Consider the following 26815-nt stretch of genomic DNA (forward strand, 5'->3'; position numbering starts at 1 on the left):
TTGAAAGGGCATTATGTATATGAAATCCCAAACTGTTGAAATTTCATGCCCGTGAAGTGATTTTCCTTTTTTCTACTCAAATCCCAAGACCAAAACCTTATGTCCCTGATAATGTTTATTGTGCTTATGGAGTGTACTGCTAATAAGAAATGTTAAGCCTGCCCCCTCCCTATCAGCTCCACCTACGTAGCCTAATTACAGGTGCCCTGAGCAAATACCTTCCAAGGAATGTAAATGGTCCTTTGCTGCTGACCAATAAACATATGCATGAGCTACAGACCTTGTGACTGCCAGTGACTCCTCCACCAAAGGTGCATTGTACTACTGACCTGTCAGCAAGGCTTGAGAGGTATGGGAATGCTTGTACATTAGAAGGTGTGTTGCTTTACAAAACCACTTCCTTTACTACTGTCTTCAATTTTAACTTTATGATGTTGTTGTTTTTGTTATTATTGGCCGTGGGGTATTTTTTTTTTCCCCCTAGATTTAATTTTGACTTAAAGGAAGATTTACATTTCTGTATAGTTTTAATAGTATTGATACAATACAGGGAGCTACATTAATACTGTTGTAGTTTTAGCATATAATGGTCATTAATGTTTTGTCATTTGCTTTTAGTTTTCAATTTTTTTTACTAATTTTAGTAGACAGTATCCAGCAGTATCTTTTAAGAAAATGTTTTATGTGTAAACTCATTTTCATTACACAATATTGTTATTATACAGGATTTCTATAGCGCCAATAGTTTGTGCAACGCTTTACAATACTGTTATTGATAAGGTTAGGGGGGGGATCTGCTCGTGTGAGCTTACAATCCAAAGGGAAGGGACACAGTGCAACGTTCTCTGTCTGGTATTTTCTCTGTGCTGATGCTGTAATAACACCTTAATCCGGGATCAGCCAATGTGTAGATCCCTGGCAGCGCTGGGACTTGTAGTTCTACAGGTGCTGTAGAACCAGAAGAGATTGAATTTATGATAGTGTTGCAATTGAATTTATATGTATTTCATTTATATGTATCGCCTCCTGTGGTTTTTAACCTATCAGGAGAACGTAAACTTTTTAAATTTTTTTTAGCTGATATAAAAGCTTTTTATAATATAGGTTAACATTACATAATATAGCAACATTGTTACATACATTATTTTTAGAAACCATAATGCATAAAGTTACTGAAACTGTATTTATTGTCTTAGTTTCTGTAATTAATTGGTAAGTTGCTAGACAGGTAAGATTCTAATTGTTGGGGATAATGAACAGAGACAGGTGTTCTGTAATTTAGCAGGTGCTGAATGTGCAGTGTATACTGTCCTTTGCATGCCATAGGTGTATGTCCCAAGAAGTAGATGTTCTTTTTAATGTTTATTTTTTGGCTAAGGTTTGTATATTCTTTGGGGCCAAAATCTTCCTGGAATACTTTTCTAAAATCGCACTGTGCTAAGTTGCATTGATGTGAATGGGCTCTTACACAACAGCATTGTACGACTGCTGTTACAAATGTTGCCTAGACATGATGGTGATCGAATGTGCTGCCATAATACAATCAGGGATTTTTTTTTTTGTATTATTTAATGAAATTCACAAAGCAATTGAATCCAAATAATGTGTGTCATGAAGCCCAGGAATTATGCTAACTCGCATTATTTACTAAATCCATAGGTGATGATATATTTGGGAGGGATGTTTGTGTGCTTGATTTCATGACCTTCAGGCATCAAAATTTTGGCCAAGCGTTCTTCTTTAAAATTATGGAGAAAGGAGGATCAGCAAGAACCTTTTAATAATACTTATTTTAGAGGAAATAATAACAATACTTAAAAAAAGGTTTGTAAACCGTCTGGTCAATAATTCGTCCAGAGACTGGGCTTTTGCTGTGGTCATAGACATAACATCAAAAATGGACACCCCAGAAAACTGACCACAATTCATTCATTGTTAATTTAGTAGAAGATTAAAAATTGTTGTATAAGTTCACATTTCCCTGTGTAGTGTATTGCGAACAAGTGTTGTGATATTTTACAGAATCACTAGTATGGTATGTGTAGGTTATTGTGGTCCACACCTGCATTTTTCTCAGGTTTTTCCCAAATGACCGGCAAAGCATGAATAGAAAAAGCAGTTTGGTGGAACAGGTTATCCAGGTACCTGTAACTCGTAAGACATGTTTGTCTTTGGCGTTGTTTTTACATGCTGTTGCACTTTATGACAGATAAGATAATGAGGCTGATAAGAGGGCTGTCTAATCTGAGGTGGAGTAAACTTTCTAATCTTCTAATTAGTTTCAATTCTACCTTCATTTGATTAAATCGATTGAGTGGTAAACAGTCTGAGATTTTCTGTAGTGTTACAGGTAGTAGGGCTGGACAATGGCCCGTGCTCCTAGAGAGCTCCTATACCTGTTTTCGTTCAAGGGGTTAAGTGAGACAATGTATGAATTGTTCTCAAGTCAATTCCCATTATATGTCTCCCTGACTCTGCCCTTCTAGACTGTTTGTTGTCGTCTCACCCTTTTAACTTCACAGCAGGTTGGACAAGTCTATTTTGAAGACTGTTCTGCTAGGAATGGTGGAAGCTGTGCTGTCCTCCCACATGTGCCTAGCTGGCCATAGATATTGGTACCTGACCATTAGTAGTCTGAGCCTCAGGAAACATTTTAGGTCATACATGCACAGTTTAATTGGACTTTTTCCTGCACCAACCCCTTGTCAGCACTCTTCGGAGAATCAGTGTCAAGGGGGTGGCATTGATGTTTACAACATTTAATACTACAGTTTCGTGCAACACTTTGGTTTAAAAAAACTCAGCATTTTATGACAGTCCATAGGGTACTCTGAAACCCTTAAGGAGACATGGGCATCCATTATGCAGTACATACTGGTTCCAGCCTGCACTGTAGGCAGAGTGACACCAGTTTCACCCTGTTTTAAGCAGCAGATGTCTCCCCACACATTTATTACAGAGGATCATTGACACATCTCCTGTGGTATCCTGATGTGATTGTCCACGACGTGGTACAGTTGTTACATAATTCTGTTTCACTGATATGACTCATTTGGTGTTTCATACATGCGGCCTGCTTAGCTGATTATCATCTGTTACCTACATTTTCCAATGGAAAATCTGAGGATGGCAATTTATATGGAGCACAAAACAGCAGCATTCTCTTGGGGATAAGGGTATTGGTTAAAGCCTAGTACACATCACTAGTCTTTTTTGTTCAACCCAACGGATTGAAGGGAAAGAAAACTGCTGTTTCTTTTATGTTCTGACAAGGGGATGCCCCAGCCCCCCCCCCCCCCCCCCCCGCCAGAACACTCTGGTCAACTGATTGGGATCCGGTCGGCTGCTTTTTTTCCAGCATGCTTGTCTGACAGAAGCTGGCCGAACGGCTGGCTTCTGTCGGACCAGCTGCCATACACACGGGCCAAATGTCAGCCATTTTTTATTGAACTGGCCGATGTTGCCCAACATTTGGCCCGTGTGTATTAGGCTTAAGTTCTATTTTTTCATTAGTAGTTAATGTGCTTCAGGCACTGCCAAACTAAAGTTGTCCATAGTAAGATTGAAATTCAGGCACCAGGGACTGGCTGAATTTCAATCCACGTGTGGCCACTCCTGGTTCCGAGAAGTCGATGTAACGATTGACTTCTGTTGAAAGGACTTGTTGGAAATTTTTTGGGGATCGGAGAGTCCCCGCTGTCAGAATACAAGGTCTCAGCGGGAGGATTCCTCTATCCACCTTGATTATGTGGATGGAGGAATCTGTTTGTTTTTTTTCCGTTCAGCCCTCTGAGAGCAGCAGTCTTTCTCTAGCAGTCTGACATACCCCTCCCACAACTATTTTTCTTCATTCAGCAAGAAGTGAGAGAGCTGTAGCTGTGACAAGCCATTAAAAAGTGTATGTATAGCCAAAAATATTTTATTTCCTTTTGGATAGAGTGGGTAAAGGCTTTCACCCTGTCTGTTAATTGATTTCTCTTTCTCTTTCCCCATGAAGCGATTTCCCTTCCCTTCCTGTCCTGGAGATGAAAGAGGAAGTGAGGGTAATTTCCCCGTTGAGGGCCCCCTCATTTTCTTGGATTTTCCCATCCCTTTCTATCTCTATGACAATAGTCACCAGGACAAATAGAGATGGTAAATCCCCTCAGTGAGACAGAGATGGCAATTAAAACAGGTTCTAACCCTACTCTACTCTATCCTAACCAGAAAAAGGTTTTGGGTAGACATGCATTGTTTTAACTTAACCCACTCTGATAAAACAGATTGAAAACATAAAACTTACTGTGCAGTGGAGGTCCCCCAGGCACCTTAACTTTGTGCAGAGTTCCCCAAAAACCTCACAAACTACAACATTGTGACATGCAGATATTAACCACCTCCTGTCTTGGATATCTCTGTCCACCTCCTCTCACACCTTGCTATTGCCTTCTAACTGTGTTGGGCATCCTCACCAACCAAAAGGAAGCCACAGTTGGGAGCAGCAGGATTGAAGGCTTATTGACCAGACAGCTGTCTCAATGTTGTAGGGCCTTAGTATTCTCTCGTCATTTTGCAGAAATTCTGACCACCTGGTGGTGCCTTCACTACACTGGAGATGCAGATTTTATGTTCTTTATTGTCAATGGCAATTTGCTTTGAATTTAAAGTAAATTAGATTGTTGCAAATATTTGATAGTGGTGTGTCATGACTAAAGCCTGGTACACACAGGCAAATTTTTTTTTTCTTAAACTCGGGCGGGCTGAATGAAAAAAGAAAGCTAGCGAGGTGCTCGCTGTACTAGCAATGCAAAGTTTGTACAGCGATCTCCCTACAGAGCTATTGTGTCCCGACAGGGGGATGACCCCCGCCAGAACACAGCAGTTGTGGCTTGCAGCCATTGGCTGCAAACGTTGATGGGATGCCTATAGGCAGCTGTTTTTCCAGCATGGCCATTCGGCTGGCTTTTATCGGTAAGACTGCTGTATACACGGGCTGAATATCGGCCAGTTTCTGTTGGACCTGCCAATACCGGACCATATTCAGCCCGTGTATACCAGGCTTTAAGTGACCACTGGTAGATGCTATTGTTTGATAAAAGAGATCCAACAATTGAATAATCTTTGTTTTATCAAACTGTCAGTCACCGCTCTCTGCTATGCCCCTCCAGTGCTCACTGGAGAGGAGCGGACACGGCTGGCTTCAGGTCTCAGTCATGCAGAAAGCTGGAGCCAGCTCTCAATTAGGCGGCTGGATGGATCCTGACAATATGATCGGGACCCTTCCAGAGCCTTAAGTGGCTGTGATTCTGGGTCACAGGAGAACAAAAGTAAGAGCACTCCTGTGACCCAGAAGAAAAGTATGACCAAACATTCTTTGGCCATGCTTCTCTTTTAAATTTCAGCGCTGAACATGCAGACTTTTCACAATATTGTGTGGGCAGCATTTGAAAGGGTTAAAACAGTTTACGCACATTACCCAGGTAGGTATCTGTTACAGGTCATATCATTCTCACCTTAAGTATTATTGTACCCTTTAAACAAGTATGATTACATGTTATAAATTTAACCAAAGTATGCTAGGTACAAAGTTCTTCCTGCTTCACCCTACACCCTAGTTAAACATTGGAATATATTTATTACATTAACCCTGTGCAGAGGTTAGTGAATGTTCATGCTAGCTATATTCCTTAACAATCACTGTAAAATCTTTATTTCACAATTCTTATAAAGGGTTGTACAAACATTTCAGATCAGAGGTCAGTTCTGAATTGCTGCACTTTGCAGCTCAGTTCTGCCGATGTGACGGAAATCCAGATATGAAGATTGGCAGCCCCCTTCCCTCCACCCAACGCTAAAATCAGCTGCTGGTTAAATGCTTGATTTCTACAAGTCACTCATTGGTACCTTGGATTAATCAGTAACTTCAAAAGCAGCCTTGGTTTCCACAGAGAGGCCTGTGGGGAAAGGTAGGAGTGAGCGTATAAATGGGGGGGGGGGGGGGGGGAGTTATATTCTGCAAACAAAATTCCATCATTTTGTAAAATACTTTTCATGCTCCTAATGGGACATTAAAGTTGTTGTAAATACTGTTACGCCACTTTTACCTGCAGGTAAGCCTATAACAAGGCTTACCCGTAGGTACCTTGAATATCTTTTAAACTTGCACAGTTTAGGAGATATTCAGTACATGCGCTGCTGCCGAGGTCATCAGCGCATGCGCACTGAAGAAATGGGCCTCTGGTGCCGTTTCTTCAGTAGTCGTGCCGTGACCGGCAGCTCGCATACATATGTGTGGGAGTGACCTCATCACGGCTCCGGCCAATCACAGAGAAGTAACTCCGGTGAAAGCTGTCAGAGCTGTACTCAGAGGGCCGGCGCCGATCCAGTGCATCATTCTAAGGTAAGTATTTCATAATGCGCTAGTATGCGATGCATACTAGCTCATTATGCCTTTGTTTTCCCTTCCACAGGTGGTGGTCTCAGCGGGGAGCAGCAATAGTTTCAAGAAACTATTAGATAAGCACCTGAACGACCGCAACCTACAGGGATATACAATGTAATACTGACATTTAATCACACATAGGTTGGACTTGATGGACTTCTTTCAACCTCACCTACTATGTAACTATGTCTTGCAGGGTTTGTTTTTTTCTTCCCTGAGGTTTACAACCTCTGCAAAAAAAGGCCAAGCTGATGACTTACATATTTTTAGAAAAGGAATATTTTTAGCCTTTGTGCCTAAAATTGCGAACTAATGCTTCCTGAACAGGTTTTTCTAGGTGCCAGACTTTATGCTAGGTTTAAATATTGCAGTTTTATTGTACAAACTTCTAAAGGTGCCTAAAGACTCAAGGACGACAGATTACCTATCTGGCTGTTAAAGGCAGCAGCAGGAGATACTATTTTGTCTATATACAACTACCAACAACTCCAACTCACAGATTTCAGGACAAAGTAAATGAATAGTGATAGTCTAGTAAAACTTGTATGATCACTATAGTTTCCACCTAGATGAGCCGGTGCTCAGACTATCTGCAGCACATGCACTGCCCCTCCCCTCCTCCCCTTACCTCTTATAGCCCACACGGAACTCACATATCCTTGTTCAGAGCTAAAGGCTGAAAATACAGCCAACTCATGCTGAATCAGATGACATTTAAACCATCGGTACCCCTGACAGCAGAATCTAGCTCAAAAAGTCAACTGATCAATTTACTTTTGTTGAAGGAGCCAGATGGAAAATTTGCAACCAAACAGAGCCTGAGTGCCGCTTCACACTGCTGCGCTGTGAATTTGTTCCGTTTTTTTGTCCTGTGTGAGGTGCGATTTTACCGTGAATTTACCGCAATTTTAACGCGAATTTCAGGAGTTGGTCATAGCTGCGATTGATGTTCTAGCCAATGGAATCATAATGGGAAAAAAAAAAGGTGTTAACTTCCTGTGTATTTCCTGTTTTTTGTGGAGAGTAGTGTGGTGGAATTTGCACATATCTGAACCATCAATGCGATTCCAGAATGATTTACATTGATGTCTATGGAGGCTAAATTCGCAACGCAACGCTGTAAACTCGCACAAGACCTTTTTTTATCGCATTGTAGGGGAATCGCAACGCATGTATGTGAACGACGGTCATTGAAAACAATGACTTTAAGGATGACATGCGAATTTAGAATGTTTTTGACGCATCACATTCGTTATGAACTCGCATCAGTGTGAACCAGCACTGAAACCAATCGGATGCATGCCCTGTTCAAGTATTCTGGTAGCTGCTGGAGTCAGCTGTCAGAATACACCAGCCAGCATGTGGGGATTTATCCATTGAATAGAATGTTTTGTATCACTACAGAGTGGTACTGTGGATACTGTTAAAGTACTTTGTGCCACGTCCTATAATTTGAGACCAAAAATTCGAATGGAAGGCTTGGACTTTTTAGGCACGACCACATAGGGTAATTGATATATAAAATTTTTTTTGTTTATTAAACATAGATAGAGATTACATTTAAAACACTATATCAGCAATAGAGAAAGTCGATATAACAAGATTTAACAGTATATTATATAGATTTATCCATGATCCATTCATCCATGCAGTTAGCATGGATAGAGAAATGAGTTAAACTTTCGTTTAGCTCAAAGGCTAAACTAAAACAAAACATATATGTGTCTGGCCAGCCTATTCTCAGGTTCCATGTCAAGTTTAAGTAGAAGGAAACGCAATACAATCGCCCACCTTTTAAATGTCGCACTGCTCTTCTATTTCTGACATACCGTTACTAATAAACCTCAATGTAAATACCTTTTTTAAACGTTTTCCAAGCAATCACATGACCACAAAGCTCTGTTGGTGTCTGTGTGAATGGTGGGCGTGAACGCTTTCAGGGCCGACAACACCTGAGCTATGAATGCCGGTGGGATGACATAACAGCTCCAAGGATTCAGCGTTGTCGGCCCTGCAGACACACTTCCTGGAGCTTTGTGGTCGTCTGACCGCTTGGAATACATTTTTATAAAGGTATTTGCATTGAGATTTATTAGAAACTTTATGCAGAACATATAAAAACACTAGGGAGACAAGGATTAAAAGGTGGGCGACTGTACTGTCTTTTCTTCTTCTTTAAGTTGTTCCAAGATTTCAGAAATGTAATAGGTCACATAAGCTGTAATTCAATAAAAAATAAATGACGTTTTATGAAGTGTTGAGTGTTATTACTGTACAGACCTAAGTAGTAGTTGGTAAACATATGTGCATGATGTGTTTTATATCTTCACGTTATGTATGGTATCAAAATAAGTTACAGCCTAGACTTTAAAATTGTTCTTAATGTGTATGGCTAGAATTAGGTCATGATCCAACTATAAATCTATATATATATGTATGTGTGTGTGTGTGTGTGTGTGTGTGTGTGTATATATATATATATATATATATATATATATATATATATATATTTACACACACACACTATATTGCCAAACGTATTGGGACGCCTGCCTTTACACACACACACACACACGAACTTTAATGGCAACCCAGTCTTAGTCCGTATGGTTCAATATTGAGTTGGCCCACCCTTTGCAGCTATAACAGCTTCAACTCTTCTGGGAAGGCTGTCCACAAGGTTTAGGAGTCCTGACCTCAACCTGATTGAACCCTATGTGTCTATGGGAATGTTTGACCATTCCTCCAGAAGCACATTTGGGAGGTCAGGCACTGATGTGGACGAGAAGGCCTGGCTTGCAGTCTTCGCTCTAATTCATCCTAAAGGTGTTCTATCGGGTTGAGGTCAGGACTCTGTGCAGGCCAGTCATGTTCCTCCACCCCAAATTCGCTCATCCATGTCTTTATGGACCTTACTTTGTGCACTGGTGCGCAGTCGTGTTGGAACAGGAAGGGGCCATCTCCAAACTGTTCCCACAAAGATGGGAGCATGAAATTGTCCAAAATGCCTTGGTCTTCTGACGCTTTAAGAGTTCCCTTCACTGGAGGAACTTGACTGGCCTGCACAGAGTCCTGACCTCAACTCGATAGAACACCTTTGGGATGAATTAGTGGAGACTGTGAGTCAGGCCTTCTCTCCATTATCAGTGCCTGACCCCACAAATGCGCTTTTGGAAGAATGGTCAAACATTCCCATAGACACACTCCTAAACCTTGTGGGAAGACGTATGAAAGTAGGCAATGCCCGGGGAAGTTTGATAAAATCGGGTTGACGCCTCCGGAGACCCTGAACCCCCTACCCCATAAGCAGGACGTGAAACACAATGGAGGACATCCTACATCTCATGTCTATTCTTCTTATGCCTGTTTCCCTTCATCCCATTCCTTCTCCTCCTTCCCTCCCCCCTCCCCTTCCTCCCTTTTTCCCCCTCCCCTTCCTCCCTTTTTCCCCCTCCCCTTCCTCCCTTTTTCCCCCTCCCCTTCCTCCCTTTTTCCCCCTCCCCTTCCTCCCTTTTTCCCCCTCCCCTCCTCCCTCCTTCCCTCTCCCTCCTTCCCTCTCCCTTTCTTCTCTCTTCCTCTTCTCTCTTCCTCTTCTCTCTTCCTCTCCTCTCTACCCCCCCCCCCACCCCCACCCCCCCACGCTGTCCTTACCAGGTTTGGTCGAATATTGGGCTATTCACTTTATAATATCTAAATATGAATGATGATTTGAGCCTTGAGAGGTATGGTTAAGTGAAACTTCTGACATTTGCACATCTGGAATATCTGATAAATAATGGCTATTGTTTAAGGGTAAATCTAACTGTCTTTATTCTCACCGCAATGACTGTACTAGATTCTTGTATTGTAATGCTGATTTGTTAAATAAAATTTTCTGTTTAAAAAAAAAAAAAAAAACCTTGTGGGAAGCCTTCTCGGAAGAGTTGAAGCTGTTATATCTGGAAAGGGTGGGCCAACTCAATATTGAACCCTACAGACTAAGACTGGGATGCCATTTAGGTTCATGTGCGTGTAAACGCAGGCGTCACAATAATTTTGGTAATATAGTGTGTGTGTGTGTGTATGTCCGTTGTGTTTGTCAGATCCTTGGGTTCAGTTTGAAGCATGATACTACGCTTTAACTACACAGCTAATTTTGACATCATAAACTAATAAATTTGCATACTCAAAGCCCTTACAGCAGTCTATATATTACATACATCCTTCCTGCTTGAACATTGACCTCTTCTTACAATTTTGGTTGATTACATGCTTGAAGTATACAGGTTACTGTCTCCAATAAAATGTTATCCATTGTTCAAGAGATAATGAGACACATAATATTGAAGGGTAATATTTTAAAAAGCTCAGCTCCAGTTAAAATGTTTTAGTTTTGGATACAGCAAGGAAGGGTTGAAACCACTGTTAGGGTTTGTTTTTTTTTACCGCGTGTGACCTTATTGGGGTCAGGACAGGAAGTCATGGCAAATCTCTCCAATAAGGACACAATGCCTAAAGCTTGCCATACACTGATTGAAATTTAGCTGCTTCAGCAGCGGCAAGCTGAATTTCGATCAGTGTGTGGCCATCCTTGCTAGATAGAAGTCAATCATTTGATCGACTTCCTTTTGAAGGAACATGCTGGAAAACTTTAGTTGGCCAGTGGCTGTAGCCAGAGCACAATGTCCTGGCGGAAGGGGGGGATTTCTCCATTGACTTTGTATGAATGGAGCAATCTGTTAGTTGGCTGAACGAAAAAAGACTATCTGCCTCTGACAATATTTTTTTTGCTGCCTGTGCCTTCCTCTCCTGGTGACTATCTCTCCCCCCAATAATTGTACTAGTGTCACAGGGACAGGAAGTGAGGGGAAATCTCTGCAGTTTGGGTCGCAGACAGAAATAAAGTCCTTTGTGAATATTAACTCTTTTCCATCCTATCTAAAATTAAAAGAAAAAAAAATAGCTTTAATTAGGCTTTAAACCTGTCATATGAGCGTTTGATGTGGACACCGGTATATAAGACCAGTCTGGTCAGTCGTTATTTATGAATTTTGGTAATACATGTAATCTTCTAAGCTGGTATACATCTTGTGTCCATTCGTATCTATCTCTCTTGCTGCATTTACCCTTACTATCACTAGTATATAATGTTCGAAGTGTAAAGTAGCGGGTCCTATAATTAAACAGTCTGAATTTCCATAAGATATTACTATTCCACTTCCGAGTTGGTTAGGAAAATCCAGTCTAACCTGGTACATTTTGCCTCAGGGTGAAGAGGATGCAGGATTTAACTCTTAATGGTGTGTTTGCTTCTGAAACTCTTATTGTCAAATAAATGAGGTCATTTTATGGTTTAGAAGTAAAAAAAACAAGCATAAAAGCAGATTAAGCTTGTAGTCTATATACACAGGTAGATTGCCTGTGTATATAGGCAACAGTACTGTGTTTGGCAACAAGATGGAATGTGGGGCAAACAGCATCAATGCATAATTGTAAAGTCCGACATACATTCAGCAGTGGCTCACATATCACAATATCACACTTTACAAAGCTGACCACAAAAGAATAGTGTAAAAATAGGTGGTTCAGCCACGTTTTTACCAACAGAGCTGCCTGAGGGGATTTCAGAGCTGAGTATTGCAGCTGCAAAATTATGCCCCCTGACGCTTTTGGAGGTGAATATGGCTGCACCACAACTGCATGTAGTTGCGGCATGGTTGTGCCAGCTGTTGATGGTTAAAACAGCCAACTGTCAAACCGTAAATTGCTTCTTAGAGGGGCAGCATGAGCTGCCGCATGTGTAAATGGGCCTTAGGCTGGGTTCACACTATGTGCAGCGTGGGGCACAGCAGGGGGTCTGATGCGTCCCCGTTCACCATTTCAGGTCCAAATTGGGTCTGAATTTTTGCCTGAATTCGGACCTGAAACGGAACCAAAGACTCACAAGACCCTTCTGCTGTGTACTCCGCGGCTACCCTGAAGATGTGGGAACTGGCTCCATTGAGAGCCAGTTACACTCTCTGCATCTAATTCGCATAATTGTGAACCCAGCCTTAACCACTTGAGCCCCGGACCATTATGCTGCCTAAGGACCAGAGGTCTTTTTCCAATTTGGCACTGCGTCGCTTTAACTGCTAATTGCGCGGTCATGCAATGCTGTACCCAAACGAAATTTGCGTCCTTTTCTTCCCACAAATAGAGCTTTCTTTTGATGGTATTTGATCACCTCTGCAGTTTTTATTTTTTGCGCTATAAACGGAAAAAGACCGAAAATTTTGAAAAAAAATGATATTTTCTACTTTTTGTTATAAAAAAAATCCAATAAACTCAATTTTAGTCATACATTTAGGCCAAAATGTATTCGGCCACATGTCTTTGGTAAAAAAAATGTCAATAAGCGTATATTTATTGGTTTGCGCAAAAGTTATAGCGTCTACAAACTAGGGTACATTTTCTGGAATTTACACAGCTTTTAGTTTATGACTGCCTATGTCATTTCTTGAGGTGCTAAAATGGCAGGGCAGTACAAAACCCCCCCAAATGACCCCATTTTGGAAAGTAGACACCCCAAGGAAATTGCTGATAGGCATGTTGAACCCATTGAATATTTATTTTTTTTGTCCCAAGTGATTGAATAATGACAAAAAAAAAAAAAAAAAAAAATATTTACAAAAAGTTGTCACTAAATGATATATTGCTCACACAGGCCATGGGCATATGTGGAATTGCACCCCAAAATATATTCAGCTACTTCTCCTGAGTACGGGGATACCACATGTGTGGGACTTTTTGGGAGCCTAGCCGCGTATGGGACCCCGAAAACCAATCACCGCCTTCAGGATTTCTAAGGGTGTAACTTTTTGATTTCACTCTTCACTGCCTATCACAGTTTCGGAGGCCATGGAATGCCCAGGTGGCACAACCCCCCCCCAAATGACCCCATTTTGGAAAGTAGACACCCCAAGCTATTTGCTGAGAGGCATATTGAGTCCATGGAATATTTTATATTTTGACACAAGTTGCGGGAAAGTGACACTTTTTTTTTTTTTTTTTTTTTTTTTGCACAAAGTTGTCACTAAATGATATATTGCTCACACAGGCCATGGGCCTATGTGGAATTGCACCCCAAAATACATTTAGCTGCTTCTCCTGAGTACGGGGATACCACATGTGTGAGACTTTTTGGGAGCCTAGCCGCGTACGGGACCCCGAAAACCAATCACCGCCTTCAGCGTTTTTAAGGGCGTGAATTTTTGATTTTACTCTTCACTGCCTAACACCGTTTCGGAGGCCATGGAATGCCCAGGTGGCACAAAACCCCCCCAAATGACCCCATTTTGGAAAGTAGACACCCCAAGCTATTTGCTGAGAGGCATGGTGAGTATTTTGCAGCTCTCATTTGTTTTTGAAAATGAAGAAAGACAAGAAAAAACTTTTTTTTTTTTTTCTTTTTTCAAATTTCAAAACTTTGTGACAAAAAGTGAGGTCTGCAAAATACTCACTATACCTCTCAGCAAATAGCTTGGGGTGTCTACTTTCCAAAATGGGGTCATTTGGGGGGGTTTTGTGCCACCTGGGCATTCCATGGCCTCCGAAACTGTGATAGGCAGTGAAGAGTGAAATCAAAAATTCACGCCCTTAGAAAGCCTGAAGGCGGTGCTTGGTTTTCGGGGTCCCGTACGCGGCTAGGCTCCCAAAAAGTCTCACACATGTGGTATCCCCGTACTCAGGAGAAGCAGCAGAATGTATTTTGGGGTGTAATTTCACATATTCCCATGGCATGTTTGAGCAATATATCATTTAGTGACAACTTTGTGCAAAAAAAAAAAAAAAAAAAAAAAATTTGTCTCTTTCCCGCAACTTGTGTCGCAATATAAAATATTCCATGGACTCGACATGCCTCTCAGCAAATAGCTTGGGGTGTCTACTTTCCAAAATGGGGTCATTTGGGGGGGGTTTTGAACTGTCCTGGCATTTTATGCACAACATTTAGAAGCTTATGTCACACATCACCCACTCTTCTAACCACTTGAAGACAAAGCCCTTTCTGACACTTATTTTTTACATGAAAAAGTTTTTTTTTTTTGCAAGAAAATTACTTTGAACCCCCAAACATTATATATTTTTTTAAAGCAAATGCCCTACAGATTAAAATGGTGGGTGTTTCATTTTTTTTTTTCACACAGTATTTGCGCAGCGATTTTTCAAACGCATTTTTTGGGGAAAAAACACACTTTTTTAAATTTTAATGCACTAAAACACACTATATTGCCCAAATGTTTGATGAAATAAAAAAGATGATCTTAGACCGAGTACATGGATACCAAACATGACATGCTTTACAATTGCGCACAAACGTGCAGTGGCAACAAAATAAATACATTTTTAAAAGCCTTTAAAAGCCTTTACAGGTTACCACTTTAGATTTGCAGAGGAGGTCTACTGCAAAAATTACTGCCCTCGATCTGACCTTCGCGGCGATACCTCACATGCATGGTGCAATTGCTGTTTACGTTTGACGACAGACCGCCGCTTGCGTTCGCCTTAGCGCAAGAGCAGGGGGCGACAGGGGTGCTTTTTTTTTTTTTTTTTTTTTTTTCTTTATTATTTTTTTGCTTTTTTATCTTATTTTTAAACTGTTCCTTTCATTTTTTTTTTTTTTTTAAATCATTTTTATTGTTATCTCGGGGAATGTAAATATCCCCTATGATAGCAATAGGTAGTGACAGGTACTCTTTTTTGAAAAAATTGGGGTCTATTAGACCCTAGATCTCTCCTCTGCCTTCAAAGCATCTGACCACACCAAGATCGGTGTGATAAAATGCTTCCCCAATTTCCCAATGGCGCTATTTACATCCGGCGAAATCTAAGTCATAAAATGCTCGTAGCTTCCGGTTTCTTAGGCCATAGAGATGTTTGGAGCCACTCTTGTCTCTGATCAGCTCTATGGTCAGCTGGCTGAATCACCGGCTGCATTCTCAGGTTCCCTGTTGAGACAGGAGAGCCAGAGAAAAACACGGAAGACGGTGGGGGGGGGGGCATTCCCTCCCACGGCTTGTAAAGGCAGTCTAGAGGCTAATTAGCCGCTAGGATTGCTTTTACATGAAAGCCGACCGCTGGCTGAAAAGAATGATACCAAGATGATACCTAAACCTGCAGGCATCATTCTGGTATAACCACTCAAAGTCGTGAATGGCGTACCTGAAGACAAAAAAATGGTTAACAATAAAGCACAGTAAACAGTAAAGTATAAATAATTACATACCTGAAAAACAAACATGATAAAACATAATAACAATAACAATAAAACACTGCAGAATAGAATACAGTAAAAAAAGAGCAGAACAATAGAGAGAATAGAGAGAGAGAACAATAAAACGACAACTATTTTTTTTAATTTTATATATATATATTTTTTTTTACACTTTTTTTGTAACTAACTTTTATAACGGTAACCGGTTCCAGGTTCGGGTCTCTCAAAATGCGATGGCATCTTGGGAGACCCTGTGAAAGTGTGCCTAGTCTGTGCAATGCTGTACCCTACGCTAATACTCAACTAGTGAATGGTAGCGTTCAAAACATTCACCAATGCAAAGACCAGGATTGTCAGGACAGGAGGGACAATAATAGCGGGTGTCACGCCTATATTCGCGCTTGCTGCAGACACAACATCTTTTTGGGGGGGTTCGTTGGGTAGGGGTACTCGGGAGGACATAAAGAAAATGCCTCTCATGCAGCCGACTGCATTTGGTTGGGGATGTGAATGAGGGAAGTACGGGCGCTGCAGAAGTGGTGGGTTCCCAATTAGGATTGGCGAATGCAGCAGGAAGGGCATTATGGGCACGACGGGCCTGTGTTTGTCTTCTTGGTGGCAGCGGGACACTACTTGTGCTTGCCACCTCACCAGCTTGAACTGCACTTATGGGACTCGCCACGTCACCAAGTGTTACTGCAGCGCTGGTTTGACTACGACCGGGGTGTACTACGCCGCTGGTGCTTGCCAGTTCAATAAAAAGCTTCCAAAAAAACTGTTAGCGATCGCAGGGATCAGGTCTGACTCTGCGAACGCTGCAGTTATGCGTTTAGTGTTTTGTAAGTGTCAGTGATCGATCGATACTGCACTTGGGTGGGCTGGACTGGGCCGGGCGGAGGGGCAAAACGCAGGTGCTAGCAGGTATCTGGGCTGATCCCGCTAACACTGCGTTTTTGGGAACCCTAAACTGCTGGGGACGCTAGTATAGATCTGATCGGATCAGATATTGATCCGTTCAGATACTATACCACTAAAGGAGGCGTATGCTGCGTGCGTGGGTGTTAGTGGTACTGGCGCTAACCTGACGCTGCCTGGGGCCGGTGCTTGCTAGTTCACCAAAATGCTACCAAAAAAACTGTTAGCGATCGCAGGGATCAGGCCTGACTCTGCGAACGCTGCAGTTATGCGTTTAGTGCCTTGTAAGTGACAGTGATCGATCGATACTGCACTTGGGTGGGCTGGGCTGGGCCGGGCGGAGGGGCACAACGCAGGTGCTAGCAGGTATCTGGGCTGATCCCGCTAACACTGCGTTTTTGGGAACCCTAAACTGCTGGGGACGCTAGTATAGATCTGATCGGATCAGATATTGATCTGATCAGATACTATACCACTAAGGGAGGTGTACGGTGCGTGCGTGGGTGTTAGCGCTACTGGCGCTAACCTGACGCTGCCTGGTGCTTGCTTGCCAGTTCACCAAAATGCTACCAAAAAAACTGTTAGCGATCGTAGGGATCAGGCCTGACTCTGCGAACGCTGCAGTTATGCGTTTAGTGTTTTGTAAGTGACAGTGATCGATCGATACTGCACTTGGGTGGGCTGGGCGGAGGGGCAAAACGCAGGTGCTAGCGGGTATCTGGGCTGATCCCGCTAACACTGTGTTTTTGGGAACCCTAAACTGCTGGGGATGCTAGTATAGATCTGATCGGATCAGATATTGATCCGATCAGATACTATACCACTAAGGGAGGCGCATGCTGCGTGCGTGGGTGTTAGCGGTACTGGCGCTAATCTGACGCTGCCTGGGGCGACGCATATCACCGCCGGGCGATCAGGGGGCTAAACCTTTATTCGGTAATAAACGGCGGGTGCCCTGACACTATAAAAAATAAACAAACTAACCAGCGTCACCCGTAACGGTTATACGGTGATCAGTGGTGAAAGGGTTAACTAGGGGGCAATCAAGGGGTTAAAACATTTATTAGGTAGTATATGGGGTCCCTGTCACTATAAAACGCTGACGGCGAACCTAAATATTTACCTCACTAACTAGCGTCACCAGTGACACTAATACAGCGATCAGAAAAATGATCGCTTAGCGACACTGGCGATGGGGGGTGATCAAGGGGTTAAAACTTTATTAGGGGGGGTTAGGGGGGTATCCTAGACCTAAAGGGGGGTAATACTCACTGTCCCAACACTGTAACTGTCACAAACTGACACTATGCAGTAATCAGAAAAAAAAAAAAAAAAACCTGCTGGTGTCAGTTTGTGACGGGGGGGGGGGGTGATTGGGGGGGGATCGGGGGGCGATCGGGGGGGGGATCGGGGTGTTTTGTATGCCTGGCATGTTCTACTGTGTGTGTAGTGTGTTGTGCACTTACATTGATGTCTTCTCCCCTCGGCGCTGGAACGGAATACCGAGCCGAGGGGAGATGACATCATTTCCTTTGCTGCTGTTTAGCATACAGCAGCAAAGGAGTGTTCCCATTGGCCGGCGGCGATCGCGAGGGGGGGGCCACGAACGGATGGCCTCCCCCTCATCTCGGATCGCCGGGGAACAGAACGGGACCGCTTCGGGCACCGGGGGGGGGTCCGATCGGACCCCCCACCCGCGAGAGGCAAATCACGTACATGTACGTGATTTTGCCTGCCCGTGCCGCCTTGCCGACGTAAATCGGCGTTAGGCGGTCCTTAAGTGGTTAAAATGATACTAAACCCACAACAGTAAAATCAATCTGTATATGCAGTAAAGTATGCTTGTTATACTCACTGTGGAACCTAAGGGGTTAATCCTCTGCATTGTGAAAAAAAGGCTGTTTGATCCAGTCTTTTCTGAACTTCCCCTTCTTCCACAGTCCCCAATCCATCTCCTGATAGAACAGAGCCTTGGGGGCAAGCTGCACATGCTCAGTTTGGTGTGTATTGCAAGTTTTTTTTTACTTGGCAAAGTGCATGTGATCAGCACAGGGCCAATCAGCACTGTCCAGACAGAGCGACAGGGTCCTGCAGCCTCATAGGGCAATCAGAGGAGAATGCAAACTCCTCCTACAAGCTTTAACCAGTGCTCTGCTGGACACTGATATAAGTTAGAAGACTGCTCTAACTGCTGATGAGAAAAGGTATTTAGCAGTTTATATTTACTAAAGCAATTGCATTTCCGTGTACTGTGGGAGATCAGATACTGTATAGTGAATGCAGGGTCCGGGGTTTAGTAACACTTCAAGGCTGGCCATAGACAGAGCGAATTTCCCCATCAACACAGACAGTATTGACAAGGGAATCCCTCCCGTCGAGCCATTGTTTTCTCCCAGCAGTGGAAGCCATCCCGATCGAGAGAAGACAGTGACTATTGCTACCGGCTATAACAGCTACTTGCAATAATCGCATATAAAATCCAGCAGGCTGGTTGTGTGCAAGTCGATCGATCAACTTGGGTACATTCAGCCTGCCCATACACAGTTCGAATCTCGGCCGATTCAGCAGGGACCATCGAACCATCCATGGATGGCTTAACCCTTCGCTCTCTAAAACTTAAAAAAAATAAAGTTTTAGCTATATATTCACTTTTACCCACCACTGGCTACTCCTGATGCCCCATCTATGGCCTGCTAAAGATCAAGTTACATTATCACTTGCAAGTTACATTCACTGCATGAAAAAGTGATATTCCAAGCATCATAATCACCTAAAAAAATTGATTAACCAAGCATAGAAAGTTACAGGTTATTAATATCAAGGTTCAACTTGAGCTTGATATTTTTAGTTCTGTAAACAAAAAGCTTTTTTTATTAGCAAAGCAGCTAAGGTTAGCCTGGTAAACATGTGAAAAGAGATCTAGTGCTTCACCTAGAAAATGTAAATGTGTAATATTAATTAATATGCAATACTTCCTATTTACAGTGTAACAGACCCTTTAAGTTAAATATTATCTACTTTGCTATCTGTAACTAAATATGTTGGCTTGCAGTATTTTTTTGGGGTGAGGGCTGCCAGCCATGGACCATGCAGAGGTTATAGCTCACAGTTTTCTGTACAAGAGCTTGTGCCATACCTGTGAGAGCATGGCAGAGAGCCGCTGTCAATCAAAGGCACAAGGGCATTATAGGAGGAGGTCTGATGAGCACCAGCATTTTAAATTCCATCTAAACAAGTCAGTCTACTAGATCTTCATTTATTAAAAGAGAACAAAAAAACAGGACTTCCAAAAGCCTTTCCTACAGCTGCAGTTCACTGACTTTATTCGTGTTATGACAAATTTTTAGATTGGTGGAAACTGTTGGCACATTTTCTATTCCTGCTGAAACCAAGAGCTGCAATTATGTTTTACTAACTTTGGAAGCTCACCTCCTTTTGAGCTGAGGCTTGGGTGATGTGGCACTCACCATGGCAACCTTTTTCATATAACCAAATGAAAAAAGTAATTGTGCCCTCAAGCTTGTAGAACCTGTCTGTCAACAGTCTGCCTGTGATCCAAACCTGCTGTATAGTAATCAAGATCAAGGAGATTGTGGAGCCTCACTTAAACAGAACATATGGTAACAAAGAAGAATATAGTGCAGGTAAAAGAAAAACGGACTTTACACCATAGAGAAATACAGTTATAGTCTTCAGGCAAGAACATACAACTAAAAAAGGAGGAATAGAAAGTTGTTGTTATCAGCATTTAATTAGGTTTCAAGACTCAAAAAAGCAAGGAATTCATTTTTTTGCTAAATATTTTTCACAACCAGACTTATCCTAAAATAACCATCAAAATCATTCCACAAAATCAAGTTGTTGTTCCCAGCCAATTCGCAGTGATCAATCCCTTATATCAGGGCACAATTACCTAACTCTAATGCCCCGTACACACGGTCGGATTTTCCGACAGAAAATGTGTGATAGGACCTTGTTGTCAGAAATTCCGACCATGTGTAGGCTCCATCACACATTTTCCATCGGATTTTCCGACACACAAAGTTTGAGAGCAGGCTATAAAATTTTTCGACAACAAAATCCGTTGTTGGAAATTCCGATCGTGTGTACACAAATCCGACGCACAAAGTGCCACGCATGCTCAGAATGAATAAAGAGATGAAAGCTATTGGCCACTGCCCGTTTATAGTCCCGACGTACCTGTTTTACGTCACCGCGTTCAGAGCGATCGGATTTTCCGACAACTTTGTGTGACCGTGTGTATGCAAGACAAGTTTGAGCCAACATCCGTCTGAAAAAATCCTAGGATTTTGTTGTCGGAATGTCCGAACAAAGTCCGACCGTGTGTACGGGGCATAAGGCTCTATTCACACTAATGCGTTTTTTGATGCATTTTGCAGAAATGCATGGGAATTTTTTAACATGGGTTCCTATGGAACATGGTCACATCAATGCATTTTTGTGCCTCTGCATTTTTGGAAAGGAACGGGGACTTTTTTCATGCAAAATGCAGCGTTTTGCATGTAATAGAATTCAATGGACCCGCATTCAAAACGCAAGTACCGCGTTTTGCATTTTGCGGTTTTCTTTTCTCTTTTTTTTTTTTTTTTTTTTTTATACAGTATAAAAAAAAAACTGTAAAAAAAAAAAAAAAAAAAAAAATAAAGGCAGCAAAAATGCACGTTCAAAAACATGGCAAGCAACAAGCACTGCAGAAACACTCAAAAGCAACATGCATAGATGTGAATCGAGCCTAAGAGCCCATTCACACCATCAGCTTAGAAAACATACATTTTCCTCAAGGTGTAGAACAGTGGTTCTCAGCCTGGGGGGTCGGGACCCCCTCAGGGGTCGAATGACAATTTACCAGGGGTCACCAAATCCTGGGCAGTTCCTGTAGCCCGCACCACTCTCCCAGCCTTTTTGTGGCCACCCAGCTGGGCTGTTCCTGGAGCCTGCGGCCACCCATTCAGCCTCTTCGCAGCCGCCCATTCAATTCATGGCATGGGTGGGAAGCAGAGACTAGAGGTCAGCTGAATGTGAAGGGGGAGGGGGTGGTGGAGACACAGTGAGTAACACTACCTGTAATTATAGTTCCCATTAAAAGTCTCCACTAAAATTCTCATATCAGCAGATGACCTTCATCAAGAGCACCTAATTTGGCTGATCAGAACATTCCCCCCCAGCACTGCCACTGATCCCATTCCCCCACCAAGGAGTAAGAGAAGGAATACAAATAGAGAATACATGGAAGGGAGAGGAAAAGAGGGGGAGGAACAAAGAAAAAGGGAGAGAAAGAATAAGAGAAAGAACAAGAAAGACAGCTAGAAAGAGGGATGGGAGAAAAAAAAACAAGAAATTAGGATAGGGATAAAAGGGAAAGAAAGGAGAACAAAGAGAAAAATGTACCATAAGGGGTTTTAATATTGTACGAGTGGAAGGGACTCAGAGCGCTAAATGTCTGTGGGTTAGGGGTGCAAATTACTTGTCTTGCCTTGATTGCTGATAACCCACGCTACGAAAATAATTTTACTGTTAGGGGTCCCCACAATTTGGGACATTTTATCAAGGGGTCATGGCACTAGATAGGTTGAGAACCACTAGTGTAGAACGTGTTTTTAGGCCTGGTTCACACCTATGCATTTTTTTTGTGCTTTTTCAGTTTTGCAGAAACACACTACAGTTCATTTAACATGATTTCCTATGGGCCACGTTCACATCTGTGCATTTTATGGAAAGGGCCAGGGACCAGCAGATTGTGTTTTTGGTTCCATAGGCTTTATTGGATCAAAAACGTGTATTGAAAAACACAAAATGCACCTGGAATATGCATCAACTGCAACCTGCATAGGTGTAAACCAAGCCTAAGTGTGTTGCATTAGGCCCCATTCACACCTGAGAGATTTTCTGCTTGAAGCTTGTAGCTCTAATACGCTCAACAAGCCAAATCCCATTCATTTCAAAGGCCCCTGTTCACATTTGAGCGTTCTGTTGCCTGAAGCAAAACCCCTGTCGCTCAAAAAAGTACATGAGTTTCATTTTGGCAGATTACAAGCGTTTTTGGCCCCATAGACGTCAATAGAAACGCCTGATTTGAGCATTTTATGAGCATTTTGTCGCACGTTTTCTGCTCAACCAGCAGCTCTCCACCCCTAATTTCCTCTCCCCCTCCTCCCCCTAGTGCAAAAATGCCTGAAGCTAAAACGCTTATAATACACTTCTAGAAATGCTCAAAAACTCTCAAATAAAAACGCCAGGAAAATTGCTACACTCAGGTGCTCTGGGTGGCGATACAGAGCACAGAGATCGCTCTGGGCGGCAGAGCAGAGAGATGATAGTAGCCATCTTCCGGATCTCCCCGTACATCCTCCCCGCCCCAGCACTGGCCAATACGATCGCTTCTCCTCTTGGCCAATCACGCTCCTCCCGCAGCCTCAATGCATTTTGTGACCAACACGTCATCAGGAAGCTTCCTGATCACGAAATGCATTGAGGCTGCGCACTCTTCTTTGCTGACGTCATTTCCGGTACGGCTGGTTCCGGATCTTGCTGGGGTGTAACGCACACTGAGACATGGTGAGAGTTTGTGTTAAGGTTCTGACTAAGGCTTAATGTACACGGGACATTTTATAACGATTTACCTTGGCAGATAGTAACCAACATTTAAAAACGTCCGTTTTGCGATGTTTGTGTTTTGAAGCTTTTTTTTTCTTTCTTTTCAAAATTGTCAAAAATGAAAAATGCCTGTAAACTAAACGCAGCTAAAAGCGAGTTACCACATTTACAAGCTATTACAGACATTTGGCCTTTCAAATACCTCTGAACATCCGTCCTGAACGCATTTTTTTGCTTTACAAAAAATGCTTCTAAACTCAACAGCCTAGAAACAACTATAAACGACTTTGGGGGTTATTTATGAAAGACAAATCCACTTTGCACTACAAGTGCACTTGAAAGTGCATTTGGAAGTGCAGTCGCTTTAAATCTAAGGGGTAGATCTGAAATGAGTGGAAGCTCGGCTGATTTTGTCATCCAACCATGTGTAAGCTAAAATGCTGTTTTTTATTTTCCTTGCATGTCCCCCTCAGATCTACAGCGACTTTACTTCCAAGTGCACTTGTAGTGTAAGTGTAAAGTGGATTTGTCTTTAGTAAATAACCCCCCCCCCCCCCCCCACCTTGTCTCTATTCTGGCTAAAGATTGCTGTACATGCTGGTGGTAGTAGATGAGCACCTTAATATATGAGTGAACACTTCTATTTCCTACTGGTGTTGGATCTATATTTATAAAATTGTGCACTATGTGATTTATTTCTGTTTACACAGAGTCATATAGCCTTATGAACATAAAGATTTCCCCCCCTAAAGGACTTAAGATTATGAAGTATTCCATTGATATATTTAGTGAGTCTGCAATCTTCTCACATGAGTGAAGGTGGAGCACAGCTTGGCTAATTAAGAGTACCTGTCACTATATGGTGTATTGGTGTGTTTATTCCACCACATGAGGACGGTTTATTGTATGATTTTATTTAATTTTTTGTGTGGTTATATGATATGCACTATATTCACAGTTATAAGCATATGAGAGTTAGCACCGACCTTTTTATATGTTATAATTAATTGTTAGGCACAGTTGTGTAGTGGATAGCACTTTCACCTAGCAGTAAGAAGGGTCACTGGTTCGTATCCAAACCACGACACTACCTGCCTGGAGTTTGCATGCTCTCCCTGTGCGGGTTTCCTCCGGGTACTCTGGTTTCCTCCCACACTCCAAAGACATGCTGGTAGGTTAACTGGATCCTATCTAAATTGTCCCTAGTATGTATGAATGTGAGTTAGGGACCTTAGATTGTAAGCTCCTTGAGGGTAGGGACTGATGTGAATGTACAATGTATATGTAAAGCGCTGTGTAAATTGACGACCCTATATAAGTACCCGAAATAAATAAAATTCATTTCACTTAAATCAAAAAAGCAGCACTCTATGGGTCCAGCGTAAAAACTTGCAAACCTTTAGCCAAGTAAAATTAATTTATTTGATGCACTCTTGAGAAAATTAAAAACAACTGTCAATGATAAAAAAAAGTAGAGATTTGCAAAGGCAATCATAAGAACAAATTGTCATTATAGATATACTGTGAAAAGTTTTTATGCTGAACCCATAGAGCGCTGCTTTATTGTTTTATGTGTTCTGTTATCCACCTCTTCCAGTGATTGGCGGCTGCACTGGGCTTTAGCTCAATTTATACTTTCCAGGATACGTATATCTACATAGACGGCTGACAGTTATAGCGCTCAAGGACCTTTTGTTGATTTTATTTCACTTGTTGAAGGGGCAGCTTTCACTCAACATTTCATTGTATTTGATTGGTGCCACTTCTTGTTTATTGGATTTCAGATATGGATATGCGACTTAAAAACTGCACATTACATTTTTATGTTGTCCATGCATTTCTATTGACTAGAATGTAGCATGTTTTTACCAAAACACATGAAAGATGCAACAAGCAGGATTTTTCAAAATTGAAACATACTGACATCTAACACAACACACTGATGTGAAGTGCTTTATAGATAATAGTAGCAAATGGTTTTCATGTGCTTTTAGTGCGCTCTGATGCTACGTTGTAGTGCACAAAAAAAATGCGATAATTTGAACCAGCCCTGAAAGATAGAGCAAATGAATGTCTCTGCTCTATCTAGCTGCCCTTTTTCAACTCTTATGTCTGACAGTCACTTAAGCTGGCCATAGACGGTTCGAATCACGGCTGGTTCAGCAGGGACCGGACGAGATTCCAACCATATATGAGCAAGCTGAATGTACCCAACTTGGGTACAACCAGCCTGTCAGATTTGAAATGTGATTATTGCTAGCGGCTATTATAACCACTAGTAGTAATCACGGTGTTCTCCCAGTGGGGACAGCTCCCCCCACTGGGAGAACACAATGGATTCCCCCATCAACTCTGACTGACATCAACCCATTATGAGGGGAGGGGGAGCAGGCTGTTACCGGTGCCACTAATCTTACAGGGAAGCAGTAGGCCCAAAACAAGTTTTTAAACTGTCAGATTACCAATAATTTGTTCGAGTAGATGGTTGGTGGGCAACTATCTTTATAGACATGAGATTGTTACCCTTTGTTGGCTACAAATTGCCAGATCAAGGTGGCTGTTATCTTATGTCTATAATTATCTTAAGTCCAACTTTAAACCTTTATCCCAACCTTTACATTTTCTGTAATGGGGAGAAAGAAACAAACTGCGGTAGGTATAAAGTACTTTCTACTATTTCTTACCCATTCTAACTTTTCATTAGTGAGAAGTCATTGCTCCCTTTTTTTTATCACCAAGGGTTTTACATTAAGACACATATCTGAAACTTTTCACCTAAAGCCTCAAAACCTTTTTTTTCATGGCAACAATTGGGCTGTGAATACCATGACCACATTAAAGTGGAACTTTAGTCAGAAAGTTAAAGTGACATTAAGCCTTTGGTGTTTTTTTAAACTAAAAAAACAAGCATGTTATACTTACCAGCTCTGTGCAATGGCTTTGCACAGAGCAGCCCCGATCCTCCTGTGCTCCAGGCACCTCCTCTTCAGCGAGTACCCCTATGGAAAGCCACTTTGGGGGCACCCGTGCAGACTCGCTCCCAAGTTGCCCAGTCTGCATCTATTGACACAGACCAAGTGACTCAGCCCTGCACCCCCCCCCCCCCCCACTCCCTCGTCACAGCACACAAAATGGCCCAGCACAGCAAAAAATGATGGGCAATCTATAATTTTACAGAAGTCACTAAGACAAGAGGTAACGGGAAATCATCCACTGTGAACACCTTTTCTGGTGACAACAGTTTTGAGGGAAAATCTCTCCATTTTGAGGAGCTTTCCTATCACGTCTTGTTAAAGCTCCAGGACAGGAGGTGAAAATGAATTTCCAATGGGACATGGGCAGCAAAAAAAAACTGATGGGATTTAACCCTAATTCTTATAGGAAAAACAAGCCTGTGAATCAACCCTGTTTATGAGGCTCCCATATAGTCATAAATGGAGGCATTAAAAAAAATAGGAACTGTGGCTAGGAACTTCCAGTTATTGGTGGGTGAGAAGGGGCTTAACTTGAGAAAAACTCTGTACGGCAACCTTTATCTAAATACTGTGTCTGCTAAAGCACTGCAAGCATACAAATCACAGTGTAATATGGTGACGTCCTTCACCTAATCAGTGATGACTTCTGAACCATGC

At 42.2% G+C, this 26815-nt stretch overlaps 1 protein-coding gene across 11 annotated transcripts in view; it reads left to right on the forward strand.

Moving 5' to 3' along the window:
- Window positions 1-26815, forward strand: part of RBM47 (RNA binding motif protein 47) — a 184522-nt gene that overhangs the window by 136477 nt on the left and 21230 nt on the right. Inside the window, exon 1 of one of the 11 annotated variants that reach the window (XM_073608545.1) lies at window positions 204-349. The exons of 9 other annotated variants lie outside the window; for them this stretch is intronic. The gene's annotated coding sequence lies outside the window, so the exon portion shown is untranslated. Of the gene's footprint in view, window positions 1-203; window positions 376-26815 lie in introns of those variants that run through there. One more of the 11 variants, XM_073608546.1, reaches the window with a different exon arrangement.

The sequence above is a fragment of the Aquarana catesbeiana genome, linkage group LG01, assembly GCF_042186555.1.
Source record: "Aquarana catesbeiana isolate 2022-GZ linkage group LG01, ASM4218655v1, whole genome shotgun sequence".
Taxonomy (NCBI): domain Eukaryota; kingdom Metazoa; phylum Chordata; class Amphibia; order Anura; family Ranidae; genus Aquarana; species Aquarana catesbeiana.